General features: G+C 40.8%; 1 pseudogene; it reads right to left on the bottom strand.

The window, feature by feature from the left end:
• Window positions 1-12,218: 12,218 nt before the first annotated feature.
• Window positions 12,219-20,829, bottom strand: LOC119625914 (zinc finger protein 705D-like; annotated as a pseudogene).
• Between the last annotated feature and the right edge of the window lie 2,756 nt (window positions 20,830-23,585).

Below are 23,585 nucleotides of genomic sequence, written 5' to 3'. Positions count from 1 at the left end.
TAAAGGGGATATCACCACCGACCCCACAGAAATACAAACTACCATCAGAGAATACTATAAAAACCTCTACGCAAATAAACTAGAAAACCTGGAAGAAATGGATACATTCCTGGACACATACACTCTGCCAAGACTAAACCAGGAAGAAGTTGAATCCCTGAATAGGCCAATAGCAGGCTCTGAAATTGAGGTAATAATTAATAGCCTACTAACCAAAAAAAGTCCAGGACCAGAAAGATTCATAGCTGAATTCTACCAGAGGTACAAAGAGGAGCTGGTACCATTCCTTCTGAAACTATTCCGATCAATAGAAAAAGAGGGAATCCTCTCTAACTCATTTTATGAGGCCAGTATCATCCTGATACCAAAGCCTGGCAGAGACACACCAAAGCAAGAGAATTTTAGACCAATATGCCTGATGAACATTGACACAAAAATCCTCAATAAAATACTGGCTAACGGAATCCAGCAGCACATCAAAAAGCTTATCCACCATGATCAAGTGCGCTTCATCCCTGGGATGCAAGGCTGGTACAACATACTCGAATCAATAAACGTAATCCAACATATAAACAGAACCAAAGACAAAAACCACATGATTATCTCAATAGATGCAGAAAAGGCCTTTGACAAAATTCAACAACCCTTCATGCTAAAAACTCTCAATAAATTCAGTATTGATGGAACGTATCTCAAAATAATAAGACCTATTCATGACAAACCCACAGCCAGTATCATACTGACTGGGCAAAAACTGGAAGCATTCCCCTTAAAAACTGGCACAAGACAGGGATGCCCTCTCTCACCACTCCTATTCAACATAGTGTTGGAAGTTCTGGCCATGGCAATCAGGCAAAAGAAAGAAATAAAGTGTATTTGATTAGGAAACGAAGAAGTCAAACTGTCCCTGTTTGCAGATAACATGCTTGTCTATTTAGAAAACCCCATCGTCTCAGCCCAAAATCTCCTCAAACTGATAAGCAACTTTAGCAAAGTCTCAGGATACAAAATTAATGTGCAAAAATCGCAAGCATTCTTATACACCAATAACAGACAAGCAGAGAGCCAAATCATGAATGAACTCCCATTCACAATTGCTTCAAAGAGAATAAAATACCCAGGAATCCAACTTACAACAGATGTGAAGGACCTCTTCAAGGAGAACTACAAACCACTGCTCAATGAAATAAAGGAGGACACAAATAAATGGAAGAACATTCCATGCTCATGAACAGGAAGAATCAATATTGTGAAAATGGCCATACTGCCCAAGGTAATTTATAGATTCAATGCCATCCCCATTAACCTACCAATGACTTCCTTTACAGAATTGGAAAAAAACTACTTTAAAGTTCATATGGAACCAAAAAAGAGCCCGCATTGTCAAGACAATCCTAAGTCAAAAGAACGAAGCTGGGGGCATCACACTACATGACTTAAAACTATACAGCAAGGCTACAGTAACCAAAACAGCATGGTACTGTTATGAAAACAGAGCTATAGACCAATGGAACAGAACAGAGCCCTCAGAAATAATACGACACTTCTAAAACCATCTGATCTTTGACAAACCTGACAAAAATAAGAAATGGGGAAAGTATTCCCTATTTAATAAATGCAGCTGGGAAAACTGGCTAGCCATAAATAAAAAGCTGAAACTGGATCCCTACCTTACTCCTTACACAAAAATTAATTCAAGAGGGACTAGAGACTTAAATGTTAGACCTAAAACCATAAAAACCCTAGAAGAAAACCTAAGCAATACCATTCAGGACATAGGCATGGGCAAGGACTTCATGTCTACAACACCAAAAGCAATGGCAACAAAAGCCAAAATTGACAAATGGGATCTAATTAAACTAAAGAGCTTCTGCACAGCAAAAGAAACTACCATCAGAGTGAACAGGCAACCTACAGAATGGGAGAAAATTGTGGCAATCTACTCGTCTGACAAAGGGCTAATATCCAGAACCTACAAAGAACTCAAACAAAATTTACAAGAAAAAAACAAACAACCCCATCCAAAAGTGGGCAAAGGATAAGAACGGACACTTCTCAAAAGAAGACATTTATGCAGCCAACAGACACATGAAAAAATGCTCATCATCACTAGCCATCAGAGAAATGCAAATCAAAACCACAATAAGATACCACCTCACACCAGTTAGAATGGCAATCATTAAAAAGTCAGGAAACAACAGGTGCTGGAGAGGATGTGGAGAAATAGGAACACTTTTACACTGTTGGTGGGACTGCAAACTAATTCAACCACTGTGGAAGACAGTGTGGCGATTCCTCAAGGATGTAGAACTTGAAATACCATTTGACCCAGCCATCCTATTACTGGGTATATCCCCAAAGGATTATAAATCATGCTGCTATAAAGACACATGCTCATGTATGTTTACTGCAGCACTATTCACAATAGCAAAGACTTGGAACCAACCCAAATGTCCATAATGACAGACTGGATTAAGAAAATGTGGCACATATACACCATGGAGTACTATGCAGCCATAAAAAAGGATGAGTTTGAGTCCTTTGTAGGGACATGGATGTAGCTGGAAACCATCATTCTCAGCAAACTATCACAAGAACAAAAAACCAAACACCGCATGTTCTCACTCATAGGTGGTAACTGAACAATGAGATCACTTGGACACAGTAAGGGGAACATCACACACTGGGGCCTGATGTAGGGTGGGGGGAGGGGGAAGGTATAGCATTAGGAGGTATACCTAATGTAAATGACAAGCTAATGGGTGCAGCACACCAACATGGCACATGTATACATATGTAACAAACCTACACATTGTGCACATGTGCCCTAGAACACAAAGTATAATAAAAAAAATCATATCAAGTGTGAAATAAAGAAAATTATATATAGAGAGGGAGAACAGAATCTATAAATATGCATATTTGTGTACATACATCCATATACATACATATGTGTGTGCATGCAGTAATTTTATTCTCCTAAAGCAATGCCTCTGCCTTCCACCCTCACTGTACATGTCCTAGTCCTGTGATGTCCCTAGAACTGAGCACTTGATTTCCTTCTCTGCCTCCCACATGAACAGGGAATAGAAATGGAAACTACACTCTGTGGTTACTGTTGTGAAAATACATGTCCCCCACAGGCTAGTTTTGCATCTTACATTCCAGTTCCCATTGTGAAAAAAGCAAGCAACAAACAAAAACTACAAAAGAAAAACTGAAATATTTGAAAGTCTAGAACCACAGAGGTTCCGGATTCACCCACCACCCACAGTGACCTCCGCCGCCCTCCAGACCTGAGGCAGTTGCGCCTGAACAGCCTGCCTCTTCACCATCCATGAAAAGAGGTGACCTTAAACTTCAATAGATTTTACTCTGTTCAAAAGGAACCAGGTCAACATTCAAAGTCAGTGGTCTGGCAACTCTAAACTTTGGCCAGAAAGTATTGGAAACATTTAACGTGCAGTGGATGAAGCAGCCTGGCCCCACTGCACACAACACACTCGTGGGGACTCAAAGGAGGATACTCAACATCCGCTGGGTGGAAGTGAGGACAGACCCAGAAACATGGGGGGTAGGGGGGTCAAACCAGGAAGGCTCAGGCCCTGACCTCCTCCTAGGCCCTGCCCCTCCAGAACTTGCAGTTTTTTCTGACCCGGAAGTGGATTTCACTGATGGAAAAGAAGTTCAGTATTTCTGGTCCAGCCCAGTAAGCTGCTCCCGTCGCCCAGCCTTCCACACCCCTGCAGACGTCACAGTGCCTACTCCCACTAACCCCACAAGGGAGCCATGCATCTCCTAGAGACGGTCCTTGGCCTGCAACCCCGCGATGGGGTCCAGGGTCTGTGTCCATTTCTGGTTAAAATTGCTCTAAGGCTGGTCACTGTCTTGGCCTTCCCTGCTTCCCCTCTGTTTACTTCTCCCCTCCTCACCCCATATGGAGTTTTTACTCAGGAGATGGATTATCTCCCCTCTTGGAACATCAAGGACACCACCAGGACACCGCACTGTCTCCTTGACCCTGGGATTCTGCAGACCTCAGTCTTCCTCTGAGGTCCCCTCACTCCCCACCTCATTTTTTCCATCCTTCTGGGGCCTGGGTCTGCTATACCTCAGGCTTTCTCTTCAGTCACAGACAGAAGGAGCCCCCTTCATCCTTGGGTTCTGGCCACAGTTCACCTGCTGCAGGACACTCAGTGGCTTTCAGTAGTTCATCCAGACATCCAGATGGAAGTGGGATTTCCTGGAAGAAAAGCAGGACCCCAGAATTACACTGAATTCTAACACAAGAGCCCAGAGTCCCCTTCTGCATGGGACATTAAGCTGCAAACACTACATAGGCACTTAATGCTCAGCTGCCCTTTTAACATCTGGTCCAGTTGTATCCCTCCTCCTTGGAATATCTCAGAAAATATATCTCCACCTAGAGTTGTTTAAACGCATCATCCTATGTGATTCCAGACCATCGGGGGTACAATGGGTCCTCACCAGAACTTCCACTCTGCTTGGAAGACTTAGAAAATTCTGAGGCTGCTCAGAGGGTCAGATTCCCATTTCTGTGTTCCAGAAAAACTTCAGTCTTCCCCGGACAAGTGAGGAAACAGAAAATGTCTAGTCTCTGGCACATCTTTTGCAAGCAATGGCGGCTCCCAGGAACCAAAACTATCAATGAATATATTTTTGAGACTCTGGTCAAAAGAAGAGTCATTCTGCAATTTCAGGTAGGATGGAGTGGTTCTGTGGCTCCTGAGGTGATTTTGAAAAGATCTGGACCCTCACAAGAACCACGGATGACATTTCTGGCATTTCCAGACCAGGAGGAGTGACTGATGGGCCTCCAGTGTTACTAGGAAAACGTTTTGTTGGACAGCTTTGCTTTGGCTTTCAGGCCTTCACATAGGTTGCTTAGATCATGGAAGTGCTTCTGCATTTCTGCATAGGCTCAGGATGCCTTCTCAAGTCGTCCCTGCAATTATGAGACAGTTTCTGTCTCCAGAGGTCACTTAGAATAACACAAGAGGCTTCACCTTCAAAGGGACACCAGACAATATAGCCACAGTTCAGCCAAGATTATCTGTGTTTACATACCTGTAAAGTAACACTCCTAGTTACCTCCATTAACATGGACATCTTTCATGAATAGAGAAACTCTAGTGATTGTTATATAACAGCTGCCACAAAAATTAACCAATAAAAATAAATGATAAATGAAAAATATTTAACAATTATGATAGTGAACGCAATGACCTAAATAGTAAGAATTTGAATACTGGTGACAATATGAACATAAGGATACAAAAATCAATGTGGAGATTCTCCTAAATATATGAAAAGTTCACAAATTGGGTCCTCCTTGTGTAATTTGGAGTCAGAGTCAAAGAATTTCACTATGAAATGTGTTCCATGATGGCAAACATGAGAAACAGGTGAAAGGAAAGCAAGCCACAGGAGAGCATGGGCTAATAGGACCACTTGTGTGCAAACCTCTCTAGTCAAGGACTACCAGCCAGAGGTGAAGAGAGTTTGGCTTGTGTCTTGCCTACCACTGGGCACACAAAAGCTTTCAGTAGTGCAACCAGATGGCTGGTTTGGCCTGGCTCCCTGCAAAGAAGACATGTATCTCATCCCCACCAGCCCATCAGTCCTGGAACTCAGAATCCTACATGCATTAAACATGAAGCTCCACCTCCATAGCTGACTTCACCTCCTTACTGTCCCTCTGTCATCTGGTGTTTCAGGTGCTCTCCAGATCTGGACTTCTTGGCTCCCCTACCTTTATCAAGTGAAGTCAGGATGTATCATTCTCAGAGTTCTCCTGCCAGTCCAAGGTGAAATTCACCAATACAGGCATACCCTGGATGGACTTTCTTGGAATATTTAGAAAACAATGAGTTTGCTCAGGGGTGGTGTGAGCTCTAGGAGTAGAGTTACGGTTTCCCATGGAAACCTGAGAGGACTTAGAATAGTCCCAGAGGCCTAAGCAGTCCAATCTGTCCTGGAAACATCAGGAATGATATACTTGGTCTTTCTGAGGCTCCAAATTTTTCTAAATAAACTCAGAGGTTACAGAACCATTTTTCTCTCAGGAACTGAAGTGGAGTTATTTGCCTTCTACCAGCATCTCACTTTTTTTATTTTCTAAGTTAGCTTTTGAGCCCAGAAGTAGATATTCCTTGTATTTGATTTACACAGGGAGCTTCCTAGAATGCCCATGCGTCTGGATACTTTCTGCATTCACTCAGGTATTCACAAAATGCTGCAGTTCTGCTGAAAATCTATGAGATGACCATTTCATCACCCGAGCAACTTTAGAATGTGTCTTCTATGGAAGCTCTGGAGCCTCCCTTCTGGTATTTCATCCATTGCTGGTACTGACTACCCAGGGTGAAACCCTCCATCAGACATTGTCAGCAATTCCAGTATGGAGATGGCACTTACGTGATGGGGCTCAAGAATCAGATAGTAGAAGACCAGACAGGAGGTGAAGTCTCAGTAGGCTTGGGGGCTTAATGTTCGATGCACACCAGACTTCTGAGACTCAGGAAGCGAGTGTGGATCTGTCTGCCCAGTGCTTCTCATCTACAGCCTGGACCAGTCATTTCTTGGGGTGAACTACTGAAAGTTTTTGTATGACCTGTGTCAGGCCGGACTCTGGCCAGACCCTTTTCCATAGTCCATTGGTAATGTATTTCCACGCGGCACAGGCATCTCCACTTTTGTCCAAGTCCTCATGTGGCTCAGAATTATTCTCCCTACTGCCACTCTTCTTTGCCATCACAGAAGATATTCCAAGATGCAGCTCCAAGCCTCTCTCTGTAATCAACAGCATGAGGGCTCATATGGGAACGATGTCACAGGCTTACAGGAATATGCTCTTAAATACCAGCTTTTTAATTATTCTCTTCATTAAAATGACATTTATATCACACCATTATGATTGCTATTAATGTTATTATTATGTGGGTACAGTTCTTTATCATGGATATATTTGTGGTAGTTATTATGCAATGTTGAATAATTTTTTTTTTATGTTCTGAAGACTGTTGAATTTGCTGAAGATGATTAAAAGACAACCTTAAAACATACATACCACAGCAACCCAAAGACTCCTACTGTATCACCTGGTGTCCTGTAGAATGGGCTTCGTGAGTTATTCTTTTATTTTTTGGGCAAGTACCTATTCATATCAGCATAGGAGATGGATGAAGTGCACCCTGGTCTTGCCATGGGTTCAGAAAGAATTCATACATATGCTTTATGTGCTAGCAACTCTATGTGTAGGCCTGTGAGCCCTAGAATGCACTTTCTTTCACCAACTAGTCCACCTAAAAGTTTTCTAAGTCAAATTCCCCCTCCATCCTTGGATAGGTCATGAATAGTTTTCTGTTACCCACCTAAGATGAAGGGATACTGCTAAATCAGGTTTGTGGCCAAGAAACTTTTACCTGGAGTGGCAGGAGAGGGACTACCTGTTCACCAGAGTCTCTGCAACATTTTCTTTTTCTTCTTCTTCTTCTTCTTCTTTTTTTTTTTTTTTTTTTTTTTGTGATACAGTCTCTCACTGTCGCCCAGGCTGGAGTCCAGTGGCACAATCTTGGCTCATTGCAACCTCCGACTCCCAGGTTCAAGCGATTCTCCCGCCTCAGCCTCCTGAGCAGCTGGGTTACAGGTGCATGCCACCACGCCCCCCTAATTTTTGTATTTTTAGTAGAGATGGGGTTTCTGGCTGGTCTCAAACTCCTGACCTCGAGATCTGCCTGCCTCAGCCTCCCAAAGTGCTGGTATTACAGGCATGAGCCACCGCACCCAGCCTCTGCAACATTTTCTAAGTCAGAACAGTAGTTTTTTGAACCACCTTTTCAGTCAAAGAACTCATGAAAAAGTCCTCCAAGAACTTGTGACCTTCTGGAAATTGTCAAAATCTCTACAGGTGTCCAGAGTCATCCAGAGCTGTATTGCAAACCATTGACTGGGTTCCACCATTAGTAAAGCAAATGCGAAATATGCCATGCCCACCAAAAAGAATCCAGAAACCATGGTATTTAGCTCTTTCCATCTTTCTTGCCTCCTGCAGGTGGGTGAGTACTGAGTATGATGCCCTCCTACAGCCTCTGGAGGACATGCCAGTGCCTAGAGGTACCAGTAGAGAGGGGCCATGAAAGAGCAGATGACAGTCAGGTGGCTGGGAATGACATTATCCTGGGGTTTATTGCTTGTCATGAACTCTGCCACTGGGCAACATGTACTGGTCTGGACACGTAACTTCTCTGGATCCCTGTCCCATCAGCCAGCTATCTTATCTCCTGAAAGCTGGTAGGTGTTGGTCAGCATGGTGTTACAGGACCAGGGTTATATTTACATTCCCTCTTAGGCTGAAACACCAGAAGTTAACACAGGAGTCCCCAGGTGTGTACATGCCAACCTCCAGATAGTTTTTCTTCTCGTTCTAGATGTTCATCCTTGCTTTCTGGGACTTGAAATAACCCTACACCACCAAATATTTATGCCTATTATACACTTAGGGAAAACTTGTATGTCCCAAGTCCATAGGGTTAGTATTATTATCAGTATTATAACCACTAGTACTAGTATCATGATGATCATCATTCCTGTTAATATTCATCAATATTTTTATTACTACCATTGTTAATATGAATTTTTCACTATTGTACAGCAAGGAATATAGTTTATCCATTCACAAATGGTTTTCAGTTACTAAAGATGACTACAAGGCATGCTCTGCAGACATATACACACACAGCTGTCCTGGAGACCAAGCTTTGCCACCAATTGCTCTTTCATAAGATGAGTTCCCCCAATACCCATCAGTTTTTCAGGACTCGACCTGAGCTGGTTGGGCTAGACCTGGAAAAGTTTCCTATTCTCAGCTGCACCCTGAAAAATTTTAAAGACTCTTCAGAGGCCCAGTAATAGCTTTTGACAACTTCCAAGACCAGGGAGGGTTTCTTGGCCATTCAGAGCCATTCTGATATTCTAAGTAAACTCAAGGAACCAGAAACCCAACTTGCAGTCATGAAATACCAGTGAATGGCCTCTGTGAGTCTCTTCAAGTTTTTCAAAGATAACTGCCTGGAAAGGCTGGCCAGGAAGTCACCCAACCCCATCCCTCTGCAGGATGTTCTATGTCAGCCAGGGACGCAGTGAATTGCCATTGAACAGAAGGGAGGAACAGAGACAGCATGCCTGAGCTTCTGGAAACATTCTAAGTGCCCTTGTTGGCCCAGAAAAGACTGGTGCTGCCATACGAGGCACAGATATGGCAACTTAGCCACTTTAGGAACCACACAAGGTTTAAAGGCTCCCAGGAAGTCCAGGAAGGGCAAACATGGCCTTTTAGAGCCATCAGATTTTATTCTAAGTCTACGTGGGAGACAGTGCACTGGCTTCATAAAAACATCAGTGGAGGTGCTATCACTTGCCCCAGTGTCCGGTCTTTTCCACCTCATCTCAGAGCCAGGCAGCCACCATTTCCCAAAGCTGCTGTGCAATGAAAGGGGAATATTCTAGGTGCTCTCCTGTGCCCACGAAATTCTGTGGCTGCACTAAAGGCAGGGGTTGTCCTCCGGAATGCTCTTCAGGAATCTGACAACACTAGTCAAGATTAGAGAAGTTCAATTCAACGTCATACAAAACCAATCACAAAAAAAAAAAAAAAAAAAAAAAAAAAAAAAATGCATAGTGAGACAAAATGATGAACCCACCTGCTAATAATCAATGATGGTCTTAGTGATAATGCCACCAACACTGTTAATGGCAATAACAATAAACCTGGGGTAATGGGTGTTAGGGTCCCGATTCACCGATGTGAAGGATGGCGCCAATTTCTGGCCTTACAGAAATAAAGGAAAAGTAAACACCTGAAGGAGGAGGAGGTGAACCTGGAGCTCCCGCCGGCCTCTGGGCGCTCCTTGGTGGAAGGAGAGGGACTTGGTCCTGAGCCTGCCCAGGATCCACCCGCACCAGAACCCGGGAGTCCCAGTCCCTGGATGGGTTCAGTCCCATCCAGGCCAGACGCCCCGGAGCCCCGGAGCCCGGGTCCTCCAGCCCTCGCTGCCGCCACTCCTCTCGGAGCCCAGGCCCCCCGCGCCACCTCAGCCTCAGTGCGGCTCTGCGAGGGCAGAGCCAAGGATGCTCCGGGCCCAGCGGGGGCATCCGGCCCCAACGGGATACTGACGCCCTGAGGGCGCGGAACAGCGCGGCCTGTGCAGGGCCCGCCATCTTGAGCCTTGCAAAAAGAGCGGCCTCTTCAACGCCCCCACCCGGAACCTCCCCGGAGGCCCCAGCCCCAAAGCCAGGGCGGCGGCGCCTCCCTCACCCTGGCTAAAGAAAACTCAGGTCCTCCCTGGAGATCTGGCTCGCGGAGGGAAGCAGACCGCGCATGCGCCCTGCATGGCCGGAACGATGGATTTCATTGCCCTTTGCCGGCCATGAGGTGGCAGCACAGGACGTTTGGCCTTTACTGTTTAGCGGTGGACCTGAGTCTGAATCACTGAAATTCAGGTATGGATTATTCAGTACCTTTCTTTTGGAAGATCAAATGGAAATTGAGTACGATATCTTGTGCTTTAATTAAAGAAGATGGGAATAAAGAAACAAATTCGAAAGTTAGTATACAAAAGTCGATTGATTCTCTCTACGTGAAGGGAAGAAGAGCTTGAATAAAAGAAGCATTCTGTGTTATGCTTTAATACTGGAGATCTGCCACCATGCACTTGTCAAATCCCGTAGAATTTCAGAGCACAAATAGTACATCTTAATGTGGCTCAGGACTACATATAATGTCAGCCACAGTTTGAGGGTAAATTACATGTTTAATTAAATAGATTAAACAATAAATAATGTTATGAGCTCTACCTGGACACAATCCTTGCCTCTCCAACCAGTTTGCCAAGGGCTTGAATTTCTTGCTCGTTATCCTCACACCTGACATAAACCCTGGCTGCTGAGTAAAATCAATCACTTGTGGAGATTTTTTAATATAATTATGTGTCAATTTCAACCATGGATAAGGCCATTTAGCCTTAGTAAGGCCTATCGTATTAAGATTGTGCCTGTTTTGCAAAATTTCAAGTCGTCATCCCACTTATTATTCAGGAAATGTTTTCTCTTGAGTTTTAGGTTCAGTACTGAGGCTCCTCGATGGACAATACATTTTCCAATTCTGAGGACAAGGCAGAGGAGGCCCCATCTGTGAGAACTTTCATTTTGCTTCTGGAAAAGTACATTGAATCGAATATAGGAAAGGCTTGCATGGTGGCTGACAGGTTCGGCTGTTTTAGCATGCTGGCGTTTTATCTTCTGGATAGAAGTAAAAGGAACACAACTGTGTCTGTCTCTGTGTAATAACTCAGGACTTACCTGAGTAAATTCTGGGGTGTCATGAGATGAACTGCTACCTCCACTTAGAGAGGCTTCAGGGACAAAATTTCAAGAGATTTCTGAGGGATAGAAGAGCAGGGCTGCCTTATTCTCTGATCCCAGGTAACTACTCAGAGACACAGGCAAGGGCTGGGGACACCCAAATGCATATACTAGGTGTCTTTGATCCAGCCTCCATTTCCTTGCTAAATCTATGCAATGACACACTGAGAAATCTGGCAAGTGGGGCTGAAGATCCCTGATGTGTCAGTTCTAGGGTTGGATGGAAACAAGTGGTTTTCGTGGACATTGAAGTAAAGGGAGGTGAGCTGTGAGGAAAGAACCGTTGAAGACTGGGGAGACTCAGAAGTTGGGGTAGAATCTCGACCCATAAGCCAAGGAATGCAGATGCAAATCGATTTGTTAGGGCTGCATAAATGAAAGAAGGACTTCACCAACACACTAAGTTTTTTCAACAACCGATTGTATTCTTTCAACATTGTAAGTATTGATCTATTGGAAATGTTTAATGAGATTTCTTATATAATTCTGCATTCAATTTATGCCCAGGTCACTTTGCTATTATACGTTTATGTGCTGCATTTTTATGAATAGACATTTTCTCAAATTTCTGAATTATTATGCTAAACTATATGTTAAGAGTTTTTTCTAGAGGTCTACCTTCTTGACTCACTTTTCTGATGAGAAATCTATCAGGTTTCTCCACAGTGATTTTCAAGTTTGATAGCTCCTCAATGTGAGAAACTTAATGTCAAATAAGAAATGAATTACCCCTAAAGAATCTTCTCCTTTCAAGATGGTAACCATGTTTTGTCCAGTGTGAAATCTCACATGTGCCACAAGCGTTTCTCTGTGAAGAAAGGATTTCTCATGATTTTTCAAGGCATAACTTCTCCAGTAAGAAGTGTTTGGTATTCCAAGAGAATTCATTGCCCTTGGAAAGACTTTCCCTTCTTATTTAGCTTATAAAGGATTTCCTCTCTTATTTTCCATTTTAGCAGCATTTTATCACTGTGTTTTCTTGTGAACATCAAGCCTAGTGCTTGGCTGAATGTTTATTCACAGAAAATACAAATAAAGGGTTCATCCAGGTAAAGTTTTCTTACGTTATTTAACAACAAATTGCACATAAAAACATTTTCACACTGAACACAGAGCTAGAGATTCTCTACCTGAAAGTCCCACACGTTTTAAGTTATTAAAACTGTTGCTGAAGACTTTTAGTTTATTATGTTGACAGTTTCAGCTCTCTCATGTCATTTATGATCAGATCACTAACAAGTCTTTGGTACATACGTGTCATACAATTTCTCTTCCATATGAATTTATTGATGAGGACTGAAGAATAAAGGTAACCGAAGTAACGTCCATAGTAATTTTTCAAAATGTGAGTCCTTTGGCATGTTTAGACGTTACAACTGCAGCTGAAGTCTCTTCCATATTCCTTACATTCGTCATTCCTAACACTATGTCATCTAAAGTCAGAATATGTTCTGAAGACATTTATCATTTTCTCTCCAGGGTGAATTTTCTGATGTTATTTAAGATTAGTACACTGACTGAAGGCTTTCCCACATAAATGGCATTCACATGGCTTTTCTCCAGTGCATGTTCTCTCATATCATCTAAGGTCAGAAGATAGACTGAAGGCTTTCCCACATAGAAGACAAGCATGTGGTTTCTCTTCAGTGTGAATTCTTGTGTGTCCTCTAAAGCCAGAGCTTTGACTAAAGACTTTTCCACTTTTATCACATTCATAACGCTTTTATCCAAGGTGAGTTCTCTCATGTCTTCGAAGGTTAAAGGATTGAATAAAGCCTTTCCCACACTGATGACACTTATACGGTCTCTCTCCCCTGTGAGTTTTCTCATATCTTCTAAGGTGAGAACACTGAGTGGATTTTCCACATAGATGACATGCATATGGCCTCTCTCCAGTGTGAGTCATCTTGTGCCATCTAAGGTGAAAACAATTAGTATAGACCTTTTCACATATATTACATTGATATGATTTACCTTTAGTATGAATTTGTTTATGTGGTTTAGGGGAGAACTGATTACTAAGGGATTTTCCACACTGTTTGCTGACGTAGGGTTTCTTTCCACTCTGAGTTAACAAACACTGAGTCATTGTGGAACTGTGAGTGCAATCTTCTCCCAAATCATTACATTCAAAGGGATCCTCCAAAATGAGAGAGTTCTCCTTCAGGGACAAAGATTAAAAGCTCTTAATGATTTACCGACATACATCTATACATTCATTTCACCACCTTTGAATCCTAGACCAACCATTCAGTGGTAGAGCCCAGTTGTAATCTTTCCAGTGTTACTTGTGTGAAAGGAAATTAAATTTTGGCACCCCAAACTCATTGAACCAAAGGGAAAAATCAAGCTGAGAACAGGGTCACACAAACCTGCCTCCCTCTTCTGGTTCCTAAATAATATGGCTACAAGATGAAAAGCTACATGCCTCCCCCATATTTTGCCCACAAGGAAATTCCTCATGAGCTGTTAAAGTTACACCATGGCAATGCAAACTGATAGCTTGTCTTTACAGGCGCAGTCATCCCCAGTTCACCAGACACAAATGCATATCCGATTGTTTCCCTGCCCAATTTTGCCTATGTTGTCTTATATAAAATGCAGCTCTCCTGCATTATTCCTCTGCCTCATTTGTTTATGTCATCTTATGTAAAAAAATCCAGATTCACTGAGCCAGAAAAATGCACGAATCACTATTTTTTTCTACCCACCTTTTGCATGAAAATTGTGTACTTCTCAATATCCCACCCTTTCCCCCTTTAAATTTAGAGAAAATCATCTTTGGAGAAAGGTATACACCTGTCCCCCAGGTGCATGTCCTTAACTCTGGCAAATAAATTTCCTAAAATGATTGAGACTTGTCTCGTCATTTTTCTCGATTGACACTTGCATACACGTTATCTCCTGCAGACACAGATATTTTCTCTTTTGTATGATCCCAACTGCAGAGCTTTTCCATTAATTGTGATGATATCAATATCTTTCAAAGTCTGAGCATAAGCAATGTATATGCACTTGTTCTATTTTAAAGATCTCATGTTATGGTTTAGAGCACAGGTCACTTTATTCATTGAATTCAAAGTATCAAATTTTCTTTTGCTTAGAAAGCACTTAATGCCAGCCTAATTACACTCAGGTGACTGTGCGTCATTACTAACTTAACCCATTACCAGGTGTTTAACTTAGATGACTGGTGTACACAGCTATAAAACTCACCATTGACATAACGGTGGATGTGTCTTTTCTGATAGGATGCATGGATATCGTGTGTTTTTTCTTAAGGGCACTTTCCTTGTCTGAAATAATTGAAAAATAAATTGTTACCTTGGTATTATGGTAATTGAAAAACCCCAAGGCCGGTTTATTTTTTTTCAAAAATTAACACTTAGATGTGACAAATGTGTCAAATGAAGAAAATCCTTCAATAGAAGAAACAGATTGTACAGCGTCAGCAATTAGAAAAGAGTTTTAAAATTAAAATGTGAAAAGAGTTAAAATGGAGATGAGATATCAGGCAGGTAAATAGAGGGATAGTCTTCACAGGGGTATCGGGAAAAGAGGCAGCATGTGACAGTTTAACCCCAACAAGTACATGAATTATCCTTTTCCCGAAAGTAAAAGAAAAGGCAAGAGGACACAAGAGTAGCATCTGACATATGAACAAAATGATAATAACATCTAAGGAATTCTGCTCCAGTAGCTTAACCTACATTTTAGAAATTACCACTCATTTGATAAAACCGCTAATTAATATTTGACTGATATTATTCATTGACAAAGCACCTCCTCCTATTAGAGCACAGGACCCTGTTGCTTACCCAGATTCTGGCCTTGCAGAGATTCTCTTCCTTCCCGCCAGAGCTCTTTTCCTTGCTCCAGCTGCAAAGTTATATAGGATTTGCTTATCTGTACCCTGTTAGTGGAAACAGTACATGTGTTTTGAGTTCACTGTCAATAAATGTGCATTATCACCAACTGTAAGGCAGGCCACCGAGGAAGAATAAAAACAGTGAAGGTCAGCTCAGGCCACAAGACCTAGAACACAGAAAACTCCCCAGGATTTTTCTGACCCAACGTGAGACTAGAAAATAAATCCAAACGAAAGGTCCATCAGGAAAAGAAAATTTAAAACAGTCAGGACCTATGAATGCTGAGTCCATGCCTAAGTTCCAAGACACAATGCATAATACACAGTCTTTTCAGAAAGAGATTAATTAAACCTCTGCACAGTATGTTTATTATTATTCTCATGCAGAACAAAAAAAAAAAACATTCGATTTACAAAAATAATTGGTGTTCTATACAGAAAAGATATTGCTATTGTTTTTACTAATTGGTCTCAGCCTAAGCATAGCGACTAAAGCAGAAGAGTTATTTAGAAAATATTTAATTTCATACATTGAAAATATTCATTAAGTTCCCAGGTGTGTTCTGAGTATTAGAGACTGAGTACCAAGGAAACCATGAAATCCTTGTCAAGATTACATTGTAATTGAGTGACAAACTAAATAAAACGTAATAAAATAAAATAAAATAAAGATATTTCTTTCAGACAGATTTAGAGAGCTCAAACTTTTTTCAGATAAGATCTGTGAGAGAATCAGAGGAGATTAGAGTGAGATATGGGGAAGCTGTTCCAACACTTATTGAATGAATGAGTCAATGTGTGTCTACATACATATGTGAATGTTGAGGGACTCACCGAGGGACACCAGGTGACTGATGTTTGCCAGCATTACCTCTCTGTACAACTTTCTCTTGGATGTGTCCATCATGGCCCACTCTTCCTGGGTGAAGTCAATAGCTACATCTTCAAAAGTCACTTTGTTCTAAAACATCACAGACATTTTAGTTTAGACAGAGAATCTCTTTTAATGTCCTGAGGAGGAAGGCTGAGATGACATAGGTAGGAGCTGGGTATGCAGAACACTCAGTGTTTTAGGTTCCAGCCAGTTCATTCTCAATACTAAGCTGGTATCTGCCTTTCAGATTCACTCACAGAGACATACCCACTCTTAATCCATTAAACTTTCTTATGAAGAAATATCGCATGAGATGTGGCATAATATAGCCCAGATATTTTTCAGTAATGTGTTAATCACCTGTACATAACTGATTATAAAATTTTCACTTGAACCTTCATAAATAAAACAAATTTACCATGAATTTCAAGTAAATTACAGATTTGTCACAAGGCAAATAACCATGATTTACTACTTTTTAAACAGGACCATGATTAAATGAATTGTTTCTCTAGATAAACCACAGGTTTTTCACCAATCAAATGGTTAAAAGACCTATTATGTGTTTTGAATAATCTAAAGAAGTAATGGAAAACATGTTTCCTATCTAGCAAATATTTATGAAATACAGGTCATTGGTCCCTTATTCATTAAAAAGTTAGAAAGTCATGAACCAGACTCCAGCATTCTTCAGAACTGAACAAGTTTTACGCAGAATATAGGATTCAATTCATACATATAGTCACTCTAATGTTATGTAATTCAGGTGTTCATGACAAGGCTTAAAGACAGTCCAGCTGCACAAGACAAGACCGCTGAGGCTGCTATACTGAGGAAGTCTTAGTCTGATGATTCCTGTCATATGAAGCCTCCTGTTCTCAACTTTCTCTGGGCAATCCAAACATCAGTTTTCACTGCCTCTCTTTTAACTTTAACTTGTCACTTGGCTTGTACAAGGATAAAAAGGCCTCTTTACTGTTTTGTTTTTTTCTAACCAGCCCTTATAGAGCATTTCCACAGAACCCTAAATTGTACTATATCTACAATATTCCTTCTCCTGAGTGTGCAACCATAGTTAAGTAATTGTATTTCTTATATGTTACTTTCAGTTACCAGAAGGCAAAAAGTTTAATTATCAAAAGGTAAAATGAATGGGGATAAGAATAATAATGACTTCTTTAGTTGTCCTTTTGCAAAGTTTTTAAAAGCATAAACATATTTTATCAAACTCTCCTTCTTCCTCAACACTGTGCAGCTCTTGCCCAAGGCCTATCACATGGTATTTATTGAACTCAGCTCCTAGAACATCAGCCTCATTATTGGGCTGTGATCTTCTGCTCTTCACGCATCTCTATTGCCTGCATTCATCACAATCCTAAGTCTATTTCAGCCAACGGGACAGTTAATGGGTCAATTATTTCCCTATGAGGTTACAGGATGGATGGAAGAAAAAGAAATACATAAATGAGATCTCTCATGTCTTTTTTTGTAAATAGCCTGCATAGGGGCTGGAATAAAGTAGTGTAATATTAGAAATTATATTGATAATTTAGGAATCTTTGACACATGATACCCAACCTAGAGTCCTGAGAAAACTTAATTGGAGGCCAGATACCTGAAAGTCTCCTGATTGCATTTGGAACACCCAGGCTGGGTGGATTTTGCATCATAAAAACAAACAAAAAAAAAGAATAAAAATGAAACACCCATGCAAACTGGAGAAAACTGCCCATTTGCCAGCAATATGGATATAATTTCAGTAGAAAGAGGCATCCCCTACTCACTAGTGAATGCATTGTCAAGAACTCAGTTTCTCTCTGTCTTTTTCTGGATTTCCACTTGCAGACACTTCAGGCACTAAGAAAAGCTGAGGTTGGAGAAAGAACACGTGAGACACCAGCCTTGTACATAATTTTCAGACCAACCTGTGATGAAAAGCCAGACCTTCACTGAAGTGTGACACCACCTGCACCACAGCCTGACCAACAGACACAAACACGCAGAGGCCTCTCCTCTTTTCCCACGGTCAAAATTAGGAAGCCTATGACTATGGTTTCTGACAAAGAAGGAACACAGATATCTTGTGAATGAGAACATCAAAAGCACTGAGTTTTGTATGTTAATTGACACAAGTCCAGATATTCAAGTCCCTCACTGATTTTAAAACAAAGGGATCCCTGACTCCGCCCACATGTGGAATATGATTTCTACCTGTAGATAAACACTGTGGGATTTCTCAGATTTTATTATCCCAGCTTTATGCCCTAGCAATGTTTCTCCAACACCAATCACAGCCTTCTGAAGCCTTACTCGACTTTTACTTTCTCTCAATTTCGACTTTTGCATTTCCCCTTGGAACTCGGAAATCAATCAAGTAAGAATCTGTTTTAGGGTCAACTGCAGTTGCTCTCGCCTGTAATCCCAGCACTTTGGGAGGCCAAGGCAGGTGGATCACCTGAGGTCAGGAGTTCGAGACCAGCCTGGCCAAAATGGCGAAACCCCATTTCTACTAAAAATACACAAATTAGCTGGGCATGGTGGTGCTTGCCTGTAATCCCAGCTACTCACGAGGCTGAAGCAGGAGAATTACTTGAACTCAGGAGGCAATTACAGTGCGCCGAGATCCTAACACTGCACTCCAGCAAGGGCGACAGAGCAAGACTCTCTATCACAAAAAAAAAAAAAAAAAAAATCTGTTTTAGGATGGGGATAATCAATTCAGGAATTTATTTCACTTGGAGGGTCAACACTCCCATCCCGCTTATCTAGCCCTTAAAATCCCCTGCATCAGAAATTCGCAGCAGTGCCCTGGGTCAAGGTGTTTCTGTCCTGTGTATACAGTCACAATCCTCTGGGATGCTCAGAAAATACAAAATGACTTAGGGCTGAGAGAAATTTAGCAGCTCAATCTGATATTTTACTAAGGTGGTATCTAAAATTTTTGCAATCATGGTTTATATTAGTCTTTGTTAGTTGCAATATCTCTGATTATCATGATATATATTTGCTGAGAAATACTGATGTCCATGTGTATATTCATACATAGATATGTAGGTATATAGATGGATATGTTTATATGAACTCATGTGTTTGAGATGGGGGAAAACATGTTTGTATTATTTCCCTGCTAAAAATACAAAAATAATTAAATATATTTTATGTACAAATGATAATTATGTGTCATAACAAAAAATTAACTGACCCATTTGTACATGAAGTCCAGGAAAAATAACAAGGGTAACTTTGTATTAATTGTGACATTGTGCTTACAGATATACATAAATTTCCTTATTTAACCCTTATAATAACCCTGCTGATTGTAGTTTACCAGTTTAATAAATAATCAACAGAGTTTGACAAATATGACAAAATTACAAAACTAGAAAATGACACAGAAATACTTTTAATTCTATTCTGCCTTGTCACTGCCTCTTCTGGTTTTTTTTACAAAATTACTCCCCTAATCAAGGTTCTCTATGATTCTGGGGACTCCAGGATTCAGACCCCAGTTCCCAAACTTCACTGTGTCTATTTTTACTGACACATTTTAATGCACATTTACAGACTTCAACAAGCACTTTTCAATATCAACTTTTTTCTTATTCCTTGGACTATTTCCTACATCTGTTCATCAAGACTCCAGTAACATATGACTCCTTCTGCCTGTCCCTTCCATGAATGTACCTGACAGTACATGTATTATGTAGTCTATAATTCAAGCAGAACAGATATTTCTTCAAAAAGATAAGGTATTAGAGAATGTCTACAAAGCTTCAGTGAAACCAGCTGTAACCCTTACTATTATTACCATGTAAACTCTTCCTTGAATATCAAAATAAGATTTGGACCTTAGAGAATATTTGTGTGTGATTATAACCCAAACATGAACTAAAAGTAATTTAAATGGTCATATACAAACTGTGCCAGGGACAAAAAAGGACAAATATTATAAGAAAATTAAAACACACTTATTTCCTAACGGACCCTTGTGTGGAATCTATAAAAACTATTTCAAGATATAGAGATTAAATACATTTCAAAACACATACATACACAAGCAATCTTTAGGATAAATTTTTTTAAACTTACATTATGGGTCTAAAATTTTCATTAATTCATGGAAAAACTGTATTGACAAACTTCTCACCAGAGCAGGAATAACAACTTACGTATTTGGTGACTTCAAGATGAGAGTCTGCACAGCTTAGTATCTCCCTCCGGATCTCTCTCTCTCTCTCTCCTTTTTTGTTTTTTGACAGAGTTTCGCTTTTGTTGCCCAGGCTGGAGTGCAATGGTGAAATCTCAGCTCACTGCAACCTCCACCTCCCAGGTTCAAGCTATTCTCCTGCCTCAGCCTTCCAAGTAGCTGGGATGACAGGCGTGCGCCACCACGCTTGGCTAATTTTGTATTTTCAGTCGAGACGGGGTTTCTCCATTTTGGTCAGGCTGGTCTGGAATTCCTGACCTCAGGTAATCCACCTGCCTCAGCCTCTCAAAGTGCTGGGATTACAGGCGTGAGCCACAGCGCCCGGCCCAGATCTCTTAAAAAGTCATGAGGAAGGAGCCATTCTGCATCCTCAATATTCCCTTAATATTTTAAGGACACCCATAACAATTAAGAGGCTGACTTGTGACTTCCTCGCCCTTTCAGGGCTATTTAGGTACACCTTAGTGAAGTATTAGGAATGCAGTATTAGGTCTCAAGTTCCTGGACACCAAAACCATGTTCTCCAACAGATCTTCAGTAAAAATAGCTGATGTCTATATTCTTTTGCCTGTCCTTTCCCTTCCTTTTAATTCAGAACTGCGGTCTTGAAAAGTGCTATTATTTAGTAGATTCTCTCAATTCTCAACACCAGCACTATACAGTGTTGAGTAACATCTCAGGTGCTAGGGAAACAGCAGCTGACATTCTAGCAATGCACAAATAGAAAAGCAAAGGTCACTACAAAGTAAAAGAGAATAGATTTTTTAAAAGTATGAAACCAAAACGAATATATATCAGATTACACTATAAATGGAAAATCTTATCATCTTGACTGGATTGCAAGTCAAAACCTCTTATGGCTTCCAACATCCAATATATTCAAAGTAGTTCAGGAATGGTGAAAGTGGAATGGAATTTAAAATTATTCTAAGGTTGTATGTGTGAAAGCACTATGCCTTGAAACAAAATACTTATTTTTAAAGTGCATAATGAACACTGCATAAAAAGTTTGTGTAACAAGAGAGAGAAAAAATCTCACATTTTTAAAAAAGGAATATGCAACATATTTACATATAATAAAATAAAATTAAACTAAAATAACAGTAATGGAAGACACAATCTGACCTCTGAAAATCAAGGGAGAAATCTCTTTTAAACAAACTTGGCACAATTTTTAAAGTAAGTTATGAAAAATAATAACACCTGAATATAGTATGTAAAAGTACCAACACAATAAAGCTAAAACAATATCCGTGGAAAAATTATTTGCTGTACATTATTTTTAAAAAATGATTTAAGTACTTTCCTCAAGAAGGTAAATGAATGAAATTTAAGAATTGCCTGAGAAAATCCGTGAAAGGAAATGAATATAGAGAAGCAGAATATAATTTAACTATAAAGCACACAAATAGAATTTAAAAATAAGGCCGGGCGCAGTGGCTCATACCTGCAATCCCAGCACTTCGGGAGGCGGAGGCACGCAGATCACCTGAGGTCAGGAGTTTGAGACCAGCCTGACCAATATGGAGAAACCCCGTCTCTACTAAAAATAGAAAAAAAAAAAAAACCAGGTGGGCGTGGTGGCACATGCCTGTAATCCCAGCTACTAGGGAGGCTTAGGCAGGAGAATCGTTTGAACCTGGGAGGCGGAGCTTGCGGTGAGCTGAGATCATGCCATTGCACTCCAGCCTGGGCAACAAGAGCAAAATTCTGTCTCAAAGAAATAAAAAATAAAAATAAAATAAAAGTAAGTAGCAGCCAACATGGCCAACATGATTTTCTGTGATGAAAGAAATTCTCTGTATCTACATTGTCCAATGCAGTAACTACCACACATATGTAGTTACAGAATTTCTAGTTTGGCCACAAATTTGGCTATTACTACTAAGGATATGCCATTTAGTTATTTAATTATAATTAATTTACAGTTTATAGCCACATGTGACTAGTAGTTACTCTATTGGTCAATGCAGATCTAGAATCTTGGAGAAGGCACTTAAAATAATGAGATATGGTCAAAACAAAAATGGACAAGGCACACAGATAGTGAGCACAGAATATGAGGATGTGAAGGAACAATTCACACAGTAAAGTTTAATAATGAGATGCTGCCTTGATGGGACACATGTCTGATGATATTCAAGGCTTGTCTTGTTACAGGTAGAAGAGCAGGAGCAGGGCAGGAGAGGGCTCTTCCCCTACCCACTAGAAATGTCAGGTGATGGTCTGTTAATGATCACTTTGCCTCTCTAAAAATGATAATTAGGCAGCACCAGAGAGAGGCCATTTCATGGTGGTCTACACCTGTTAACATCAAAAATGTTAATTAAATGCAGACTCCAGGAAGAAGCAACTTCTTGGGCATTCATGTTAAGAGACAAAAATGACAAAGTATAATCTTCCGGGGACACACTCCGCTGGAAAAGGAAAGAAAGCCTCAGATGGACATGCATATAACTCCCTAAACACACCGGGCATGCTCAATTCCAAAGGGTAAGGAAAGCACTGTGCATGCCAGAAACTCTCCCTAAAGGAAGAATCATGGGAAAGATGGAAGCCCATCCCAGGATCAAGGTAAAAGGCCCTTCTCTTTTCTCTCTTGGACCTTCAGGCATCCACTTGGGTCTCTTCCAAGAGAATTTTCCTTTCCTTTCTGTTCTAAAGCCTTTTTAAATAAACTTCCACTCCTGCTCTGAAACTTAGTCTCTTTTTCCGCTGTATGCCCCTCAGTCGAATTCTTTCTTCTGAGGAAGCAAGGACTGAAGTTGCTTATGGACCCATGCAGATATGCTGCCAGTAACTCGAATCTCTTCTACTGGTAACAGTATCATTGTAAGGGAATGAGACCAGTTCACATCTCAGTGCTTGGAGAACTCACCAAAAATAAAAAATTGGAGGATGCTGTGAACTTATCTACCTTCCAAGGCAAGTCCCACAAGCAAGCAGCAAGACTCTCTTCCCCCAAGGTCTTAAACTCTTCTGATGCTCCTTCTCTGGGAAAACGCATCCTCTGATTGGCTTCCCCTTATATAGGAAAAAACAATTGATAAACCTAATCAGCACTACATTCCAAGAGACATGCCCTGATTGCACAGATACTGAACCTCATCAAAACTTCATTCTGGAGACACACCAGGGTCAATTTGATTGGATTTTTGAGACAAGTACTAAAAACCCCACATCAACTTGGAAAC

Source organism: Chlorocebus sabaeus, unplaced genomic scaffold (assembly GCF_047675955.1).
Source record: "Chlorocebus sabaeus isolate Y175 unplaced genomic scaffold, mChlSab1.0.hap1 unalloc_scaffold_255, whole genome shotgun sequence".
NCBI lineage: Eukaryota > Metazoa > Chordata > Mammalia > Primates > Cercopithecidae > Chlorocebus > Chlorocebus sabaeus.
This window is presented reverse-complemented; position numbering and strand designations above follow the sequence as displayed.